This window comes from Fundulus heteroclitus, chromosome 13 (assembly GCF_011125445.2).
Source record: "Fundulus heteroclitus isolate FHET01 chromosome 13, MU-UCD_Fhet_4.1, whole genome shotgun sequence".
Classification (NCBI taxonomy): domain Eukaryota; kingdom Metazoa; phylum Chordata; class Actinopteri; order Cyprinodontiformes; family Fundulidae; genus Fundulus; species Fundulus heteroclitus.
In genome coordinates this window covers 36,133,759-36,142,397 of record NC_046373.1, presented here as the reverse complement: position 1 = coordinate 36,142,397, position 8,639 = coordinate 36,133,759, and positions in this window count along the sequence as shown.

The window sequence follows — 8,639 nt, the reverse complement described above, 5'->3', positions numbered from 1 at the left end:
AACATGTGTGCTGATCCCATGAAGTATTTTTTTGTACCACCCGCCATTTTGAGTTATCATGGCAACATTATAAATGACGTATTTTCTCCCTATTTGAGGCTCATCCCAGTACAGGATTTGGACCAAACTAACAGAGTACACTCACCCAGTGATACCAAACACAACCATGTTAGCGGTTAACGGTTAGCATGTTGCTAACTGGAAGTAGCTCTAGGAAGCCTGTACAAACTTCTGCTTCACAGATTTGGTGAATTTTAGCATTTTCTCCCTTTTTAGGCACTTCTCAGTACAGGCTTTCAACCAAACTAACAGAGTAACATCACCCTGTGATACTGAACACAGCCATGCTAGCGGCTAACCGTTAGCATGTTGCTAACCGGAAATAGCTTTAGGAAGGTCCTACCAACTGCTGCTTAGCCAGGGTTCTTCTGCCTTTACAGACAGAGAGGGCTGCAGCTGTCAGTGAGTCTCCATGACAACACTGCTAGCAAGAGGCTCCTAGGAGGTCCATTGACTTAACATGGCACCTTTTGACGGCCGCTGCGGGGGCTGTGAAGACCGTACGTTACGGTACGCACCAAGTGGCAGGCGCCTTGCTAAATTTCTTCAGAAATTTTTAGGCGCCTGCCATAGCATTTGCAATGAGGAGGCAGTGCTGTGCGAAGCACAGCACTGCCTCCAATGCAAATGCATGGAGGCACCTATTACTATTCACCTCTAAACGACTTCTTTATTATTAATATTCTTTATTTTTCTTCCTTCACGATTAATGGGGCCCGAACCATAGCGTGCACCCCCACAATATAGGCATCAAAACCTGTGGCTCGATCTCGAGATGTGTGCTACTACTTTTATTGGGATTTCGAGTTACCATGGCAACAAAATTAGCGAAAAACCAACCCCCAAAAAACCCATAATAATCAATGGAGTCGGGTAGAAAGAAAGCCCCAAAAAAGCCTCCAAATGACCATTTTCAAAGCTGTACTGTGTCGCCATGCTTTCACCTATGAACACCGTTTAACTTCCAGTTTGTAGATATATCTGTGAACTACTCAGAAGTGCAAACGGGATGTGGATATCTTTCATCGTCTCTTCACAGTTACTCCTCAAATCTCATGTCCAAAAATCAGCGAAATCATCGTTTACAATGAAAGTCAATGACGGAATTCTCCAACCGCTAGAGTGGCCCACTCTAGCTTTTTTAAAGATTTCAAAACTCCGAACAACTTGACCTTACTCGCTCAATTTACCCTCTACGTAGACAAATTATACATCAAAATGTAGGTATTTTTGTCTGGATTTAGAAAATGTAACCCTCATTGGTGTGGCTTTTATAGATTTTTCGCAAATCACCTCAGAGTGACACAAACCCGAAACCTCCCCCATTCATTTCCTATGGAGCGGTTTTGAAAAATGACGTCTAAAAATCCAAAACATCCCATGTTTTCGCATCGTCGCTACTCCTAAACCGTTTTATGTACAGACATGAGACTTTCACACATGAATGTCCCAACCCTTCTGGCACTCACAAAAAAGGAATTTTGTGGATAACTTACGGTTTTTCCGCAGGAACAATTTGTTCGGGAGTAGCGAATGTGCAAAATCCTAAAAACGCTTTGGAGCTGCATTTTCCCACAATGACCACTTTTTTACATCGTCGCTGTGTTTACACCGATTTTTGTACAAACATAAAAGTGAGGTTCATGGTCCTCAAAAGCCTGCTGATACTCATGGTGAAAGAATTATCTTGATATCTCTTATACTTTTTGAGTTACAGAGATTTGTTCGGGACCCTCTTTAGAGGATTTCTGAAAATCCATAAAAATCCAATTTAGATCATAATTTTTTACGCCTTTATTAAACTTTTTCTAGCAAAAAACAATAGCTTTTCTTCTTCCCCTATCCGTTACGAACTAAACGCAGAAAAAATTACGTCTCTACCATTTACGGATGAAGAGATATCAAGCGTTGTTTGGGGCAAAGTTCTCCATTATAATCCAATGGGACTGTTTGTGAGCAAAGTCTCTGCACTTTGGTGCAGAGACTTTGGCCGCTGCAGGTGTGTGAGTGAGTTTCCATGACAACGGAACTCTGAGGGCCAGAGGGAGAAGGTCCATTAGGATACAATGGCAACTTTCGACGCCCGCTGCAGCGGCTGTGATTAATGTAGGAATCTGAAATTCGCACAGTCACTTCCTCCTAACATTTTAAAATTTTCATGTGACTTTCAGCCATGTGTCAGTTTTCTGTCTCATTTGGGATTTCACATGCTTTCCTATTGGGCCTTTGCTTCTAACAGGACCTGGCATGATAACCAGACACAACCCAATTGGCCAATACAGCACCACCCACCTGTGGGAAATGGCGCTACTGACAATTTTGGTCAAATGTTGAGTTCTATGCCCAGATGTGGTGAGGCTGAGTTGCTAGAGGAGGCCAATCTGACCCATGAACTTTGGTCACGTTTGGTGACATTAAGTATTGGCACCCCTATTTGAGGCACTTCCCAGTACAGGATTTGGACCAAACTAACAGAGTACACTAACCCAGTGATACCAAACACAACCATGTTAGCGGCTAACGGTTAGCATGTTGCTAACCGGAAGTAGCTCTAGGAAGCCTGTACAAACTTCTGCTTGACAGATTTGGTGAATTTTAGGATTTTCTCCCTTTTTAGGCACTTTTCATTACAGGATTTCAACCAAACTAACAGAGTAACATCCCCCGGTGATACTGAACACAGCCATGCTAGCGGCTAACCGTTAGCATGTTGCTAACCGGAAATAGCTTTAGGAAGGTCCTATCAACTTCTGCTTAGCCAGAGTTCGTCTGCCTTTACAGACAGAGAGGGCTGCAGCTGTCAGTGAGTCTCCATGACAACGCTGCTAGCAAGAGGCTCCTAGGAGGTCCATTGACTTAACATGGCACCTTTCAACGGCCACTGCGAGGGCCGTGAAGACCGTAGGAAGCTGAAATTCGCAGTGTTATTCCTGTTGCTATTTCTGACGGTACGGTACGCACCAAGTGGCAGGCGCCTTGCTAAATTTCTTCAGAAATTTTTCTAGTTAGGCGCCTGCCATAGCATTTGCAATGAGGAGGCAGTGCTGTGCGAAGCACAGCACTGCCTCCAATGCAAATGCATGGAGGCACCTATTACTATTCACCTCTAAACGACTTCTTTATTATTAATATTCTTTATTTTTCTTCCTTCACGATTAATGGGGCCCGAACCATAGCGTGCACCCCCACAATATAGGCATCAAAACCTGTGGCTCGATCTCGAGATGTGTGCTACTACTTTTATTGGGATTTCGAGTTACCATGGCAACAAAATTAGCGAAAAACCAACCCCCAAAAAACCCATAATAATCAATGGAGTCGGGTAGAAAGAAAGCCCCAAAAAAGCCTCCAAATGACCATTTTCAAAGCTGTACTGTGTCGCCATGCTTTCACCTATGAACACCGTTTAACTTCCAGTTTGTAGATATATCTGTGAACTACTCAGAAGTGCAAACGGGATGTGGATATCTTTCATCGTCTCTTCACAGTTACTCCTCAAATCTCATGTCCAAAAATCAGCGAAATCATCGTTTACAATGAAAGTCAATGACGGAATTCTCCAACCGCTAGAGTGGCCCACTCTAGCTTTTTTAAAGATTTCAAAACTCCGAACAACTTGACCTTACTCGCTCAATTTACCCTCTACGTAGACAAATTATACATGAAAATGTAGGTATTTTTGTCTGGATTTAGAAAATGTAACCCTCATTGGTGTGGCTTTTATAGATTTTTCGCAAATCACCTCAGAGCGACACAAACCCGAAACCTCCCCCATTCATTTCCTATGGAGCGGTTTTGAAAAATGACGTCTAAAAATCCAAAACATCACATGTTTTCGCATCGTCGCTACTCCTAAACCGTTTTATGTACAGACATGAGACTTTCACACATGAATGTCCCAACCCTTCTGGCACTCAAGAAAAATGAATTTTGTGGATAACTGTTATGGTTTTTCCACAGGAACAATTTGTTCGGGAGTAGCGAATGTGCAAAATCCTGAAATCGCTTTGGAGCTGCATTTTCCCACATCATCCACTTTTTTACATCGTCGCTGTGCCTACACCGATTTTTGTAAAAATATGAAAATGAGCTACATGGTCATCAAAAGCCTGCTGATACTCACAGTGAAAGAATTATTTTGATATCTCTTATACTTTTTTAGCCAGAGCGATTTGTTCGGGATCATTTTCAGAGGATTTCTGAAATTTCATAAAAATGTCCTTTAGATCATAATTTTTTACGCCTTTATTAAACTTTTTCCAGCAAAAACCGATAGCAAGTCTTCTTCCCCTATCCTTTACGAAATAAACACAGAAAAAATTACGTCTCTACCATTTACGGTTCCGGAGAAATCGTGCATTGTTTGAGGCAAAGTTCTCCATTATAATCCAATAGGCAGACTTGGACACCAAGTGTCTGCACTTTTTTAGACTGGCCGCTGCAGCTGTGTCAGTGAGTTTCCATGACGACGGAACTCTGAGGGCCAGTGGGAGACGTTCCATTGAGATAGAATGGCAACTTTCGACGCCAGCTGCAGCGGCTGTGATTAATGTAGAAATCTGAAATTCGCACAGTCACTTCCTCTTAACATTTTAAAATTTTAAAGTGACTTTCAGCCATGTGTCAGTTTTCTGTGCCATTTTGGATGTCACATGCTTTCCTACTGGGCCTTTGCTTCCAACAGGACCTGGCATGATTCCCAGACACGACTCAATTGGCCAATACAGCACCACCCACCTGTGGGAAATGGTGCTACACATCATTTTGGTCAAATGTTGAGTTCTGGGCCCAGATGTAGTGAGGCTGAGTTGCTAAAGGAGGCCAATATGACCCATGAAGATTGGTCACGTTTGGTGACATTAAGTATTGGCACCCCTATTTGAGGCACTTCCCAGTACAGGATTTGGACCAAACTGACAGAGTACAATCACCCGGTGATACTGAACACAACCTTGTTAGCGGCTAACGGTTGGCATGTTGCTAACCGGAAGTAGCTCTAGGAAGGTCTCACCAACTTCTGCTTCACATAGTTTGTTCTTCCTTTAGAGAGAAAGCTCCACAAGAAATTTGGGCTACGTCGCATAAAGCATCTCCAAGCTATGAGGTGTCAAACATCCAATGCTTTTCAATGGGGGACCAAACCCCTTATGGTCCCAGTAATGCATGCCCATATATGGTGCTACAGTATAGCTCAAATGGAGAGTGCAGGCTTCGCATGCAAGAGGTTGTGGGATCGATTCCCGGTATTGAACATTTGGAGTTTTGTATTATAATCCCCACAGTGTGAATATCAAAACATGTGTGCTGATCACATGAAGTATTTTTTGTACCACCCGCCATTTTGAGTTACCATGGCAACGTTATAAATGACGTATTTTCTTCCTATTTGAGGCACATCCCTTTACAGGATTTGGACCAAACTGACAGAATACAATCACCCGGTGATACTGAACACAACCATGCTAGCGGCTAACGGTTAGCATGTTGCTAACCGGAAGTAGCTCTAGGAAGCCTGTACAAACTTCTGCTTGACATATTTGGTGAATTTTAGGATTTTCTCCCTTTTTAGGCACTTCTCAGTACAGGATTTCAACCAAACTAACAGAGTAACATCACCCGGTGATACTGAACACAGCCATGCTAGCGGCTAACCGTTAGCATGTTGCTAACGGAAATAGCTTTAGGAAGGTCCTACCAACTGCTGCTTAGCCAGAGTTCTTCTGCCTTTACAGACAGAGAGAGGGCTGCAGCTGTCAGTGAGTCTCCATGACAACGCTGCTAGCAATAGGCTCCTAGGAGGTCCATTGACTTAACATGGCACCTTTCAACGGCCGCTGCGAGGGCTGTGAAGACCGTAGGAACCTGAAATTCGCAGTGTTACTTCCTGTTGCTATTTCTGATGGTATGGTACGCACCAAGTGGCAGGCGCCTTGCTAAATTTCTTCAGAAATTTTTCTAGTTCTAGTTATTCTTTATTATTCCACGATTAATGCGGCCCGAACTGTAGCGTGCACCCCCACGATATAGGTACCAAAACGTGCGGCTCGGTCGGGAATAGTGTGCTACTACTTTTATTGGGGTTTCGAGTTACCATGGCAACAAAATTAGCGAAAAACCACCCCCAAAAAACCCATAGGAATGAATGGAGTCGGGTAGAAAGAAAGCCTCAAAAAAGCCTCAAAATGACCATTTTCAACGCTGTACTGTGTCGCCATGCTTTCACCTACGAACACCGTTTAACTTCCAGTTTGTAGATATATCTGTGAACTACTCAGAAGTGCAAACGGGATGTGGATATCTTTCATCGTCTCTTCACAGTTACTCCTCAAATCTCATGTCCAAAAATCAGCGAAATCATCGTTTACAATGAAAGTCAATGACGGAATTCTCCAACCGCTAGAGTGGCCCACTCTAGCTTTTTTAAAGATTTCAAAACTCCGAACAACTTGACCTTACTCGCTCAATTTACCCTCTACGTAGACAAATTATACATCAAAATGTAGGTATTTTTGTCTGGATTTAGAAAATGTAACCCTCATTGGTGTGGCTTTTATAGATTTTTCGCAAATCACCTCAGACCGACACAAACCCGAAACCTCCCCCATTCATTTCCTATGGAGCGGTTTTGAAAAATGACGTCTAAAAATCCAAAACATCACATGTTTTCGCATTGTCGCTACTCCTAAACCGTTTTATGTACAGACATGAGACTTTCACACATGAATGTCCCAACCCTTCTGGCACTCACAAAAAAGGAATTTTGTGGATAGCGTTACGGTTTTTCGGTAGGAACAATTTGTTCGGGAGTAGCGAATGTGCAAAATCCTAAAAACGCTTTGGAGCTGCATTTTCCCACATCAACCACTTTTTTACATCGTCGCTGTGTCTACACCAATTTTTGTACAAACATAAAAATGTGCTTCAGCGTCATCAAAAGCCTGCTGATACTCATGGTGAAAGAATTATTTTGATATCTCTTATACTTTTTGAGTTACAGCGATTTGTTCGGGACCCTTTTTAGAGGATTTCTAAAAATCCATAAAAATCCCATTTAGATCATAATTTTTTACGCCTTTATTAAACTTTTTCTAGCAAAAAACGATAGCTTTTTTTCTTCCCCTATCCGTTATGAACTAAACGCAGAAAAAATTACGTCTCTACCATTTATGGATCAGGAGATATGAAGCGTTGTTCGAGGCAAAGTTCTCCATTATAATCCAATGGGACTTATTGTGAGCAAAGTCTCTGCACTTCGGTAGACTGGCCGCTGCAGCTGTGTCAGTGAGTTTCCATGACGACGGAACTCTGAGGGCCAGAGGGAGAAGCTCCATTGAGATACAATGGCAACTTTCGACGCCCGTTGCAGCGGCTGTGATTAACGTAGAAATCTGAAATTCGCACAGTCACTTCCTCTTAACATTTTAAAATTTTCATGTGACTTTCAGCCATGTGTCTGTTTACTGTCCCATTTTGGATTTTACATGCTTTCCTATTGGGCCTTTGCTTCCAACAGGACCTGGCATGATACCCAGACACGACCCAATTGGCCAATAAACCCACATGTGGGAAATGGCACTACACACCATTTTGGTCAAATGTTGAGTTCTGGGCCCAGATGTGGTGAGGCTGAGCTGCTAAAGGAGGCCAATCTGACCCATGAAGATTGGTCACGTTTGGTGACATTAAGTATTGGCACCCCTATTTGAGGCACTTCCCAGTACAGGATTTGGACCAAACTGACAGAGTACAATCACCCGGTGATACTGAACACAACCATGTTAGCGGCTAACTGTTAGCATGTTGCTAGCATGTTGCTAGCAACACCCGCTTCCTGCTGCTCCAGACAGCGGCGGCTCTCCGGCCAGTGTAACGATCGCCACCTCCCCTCCGCCCGTTCCCGGGCGCTAGTACGTCTGTGTTTACGCTGCAATGTCGCCGACACCTCCACCCATTTTAACAAGACAAAAACACCAAAATAATCCGTAGTGAGTGATGTTTTTTTTAACCTACCGGGCGGGTCTTCCTCTCTGCTTTGTGCTGTTGCACAAACATGTCTGAACATCCATCCATCCATTATCTGACCGCTTAATCCCTCATGGCGTCGCGGGCGTTTGCTGGAGCCTTTTTCCTGATATAAAATAATTGCAGCCGTCCAGTGGTTTCAGGGGCTTTCGTGCTCTCTTGTCCGTACTGGCCTGCGTGTTTATAAAGCAGCTGTGTCGCGGTACGAAACCCTTGGCCAGCATTTCACAGACTCGCTCCGTCCCTTCAGGCTTTTGCTGTGTGGATCTGGCAATCTGATACCATCAACCATAAACTTACTCTTAAAACGATCTTGTGATACGTTATCTAAAGAAGAAAAATACCTGGAGAACTCGTCATTTCGTCAAATGGCGTGCCAACCAATATGGCCGCCACACAAGGGGTTCTGGGTAACGGAGTCACGTGGTTGCAAGGGGTCTATTGCAACCAAGAGAGTGTCTGAGGTTTGTAATAAGTTTGTTGATGTTGTGTGGTTTAAAATATTTTCTTAACTACGTAATGTGGTTTAAAGCTATTGCTAACGAGATTAATCGTAT